This window comes from Arachis ipaensis, chromosome B03 (assembly GCF_000816755.2).
Source record: "Arachis ipaensis cultivar K30076 chromosome B03, Araip1.1, whole genome shotgun sequence".
Classification (NCBI taxonomy): Eukaryota; Viridiplantae; Streptophyta; class Magnoliopsida; order Fabales; family Fabaceae; genus Arachis; species Arachis ipaensis.
The window spans coordinates 116952417-116954469 of record NC_029787.2 but is presented as its reverse complement, the minus strand read 5'-3'; positions in this window follow the sequence as shown (position 1 = coordinate 116954469).

Genomic DNA, 2053 nt, shown 5'->3' with positions numbered 1-2053 from the left:
AAGAAGGAGGAGGAGGAATGGCACTAGAGTGGACAAGCTTTTCTTCTTCTTTGTTGGTTGCACAGCTGCAGAATAAAGGAGAAGATGAAGCTAGGGTTTTGATAAAGGAAGGATAAGCTCTAGTATTTGCAAAATATATTAGGGGTAAAGAAAGAAAAAAATCATCAAAATGGTCTCCAAATTCTGTGTCCCCACACATCCCAAGTGGAGCCTAATACATAAATTTGACTAAGAGACAAAGATGTGTATTTTGCCCTTATCTCCTAAACCAAACATATTACAAAATGTGGTATTGTCCTTTGTCACTGTCTCTGTAGTGCATCCAAACACAACAACCTTAAGGTCAAATTCCAACTTCTCGGTTTTTTCTTCCAATCCTCTTCGTCATTGTACCTCCCTTCTTAAAGCTCGTTCTGATTCACGTTGTTGTTCTAACTCATTCTCGAGTTATTCTAGCCGACCTTGATATCCGTAAACCATTCCCATGAGTTCTATAGAGGAAGAGAAAGAGGAAAAAGATGAGGATGAGAGAGAAGGAGATGGAGAAAGAGAAGGAGAAGGAGAAGGAGAAGAAGGAATGGCTCCAGAGTGGAAAGGCTTTCTTTTTCTTTGTTGGTTGTGCAGCTGCAGAATGAAAGAGAAGATGAAGCTATGGTTTTGATAAACGAAAAAAAAGCTCTGGTATTTGCAAAATATATTAGGGTTAAAGCAGAAAAAATATCATTAAAATGGTCTCCAAATTTCGTGTCCCCATATGTCCCAAGTGGAGGCTGATACATAAATTTGACTAAGAGACATGTACAAATATGTGTATTTTTTCCCTGTCTCCTAAACCCAAAATGTAGTATTGTCCTTTGTCTTTGTCTCTGTAGTGCATCCAAACACAACCTTAAGGTCGGATTCCATCTTCTCGATTTTTTCTTCCAATTCTCTTCGTCGTCGTACCTCCCTTTGGAAAGCTTGTTCTGATTCACGTTGTTGCTCTAACTCATTCTCAAGTTGTTCTAGCTGACCTTGATGTCCATGAACTAGTCCCATGAGTTTTATAGGATCTCTTTCTCCTGATCCTCCTGATTATTGGACTTCTGAGCTTATTCTTCATCCTACTGGATTTGCAGGGTATGTCTCTCCGACAACACCTTTCCCTTTGTCAGGCCGAGGAGGTAAGACAAGTGCTCGATCATCATTGTATTGCTTTTCTTCATAAGCCTCTGAATTAAAAGCCGTGTGTCCGTCTTCTGGAACGTCATCAGCCATCGTACGGTGTTGATTACCAGGTCCCCGGCATGGCGCCAATATTCTGGGGGTTATCTAAAACTGTGTTTTGGGCTTGAACGTGAGGTCCAAGTTCTTTTTGGGGTTGCATCCAACATGTTCTAGTGCTGAGGTATCACCATCCGACGTCTTGGTAAAGGTGGGGGTGGTACCTGCAAGAGATTCCAATACTTAAGTTAGTGAGGATTTTAGGCAGGTTTTTAGTAGATTGAAATTTGAAGAATACTTGAGGTGTTATGATATTTATAAGTGTAGAGGTATAGTTAATAACCACCTTTAGTAATCCTATCTTTGATGGTGGATTGTTTACTCTCTTTTATTAAAGATATTGTTGAGATCTCATTTCTAGATGAATATAGGAGATTGTAGGAGTTAGTTACTTATTTTAATAAGTAGGATTAGGCTAGTGTCATCGTATTCGACCTCTTTGAAGTCGGGTAGAATAACGATCTAGATAATGTATGTTGATTGGACTTTATCCCTTTTGAACCCTTTTAAATTTGGTCAAGGACAAGAACAAAAGTAATGCTTATTATTTGAGACTAAATAGCTACCAACTAATATAACATACACTAACTTTAAAATTATCTCTATATAGATTGGTAAGAATGTTTTAAATTATGTTATGATAAGATAAATAAATTCTAAAAGTTAAAGTTAAAATTAAAATTCAGTATGCTTATACTAATTAATTCTTAAAATTAAAATGTTAGAAAGTATGTTATAAACATAATTATTTAAATTTATTATGATTAATTTTTTCATTTATATTGAAGAT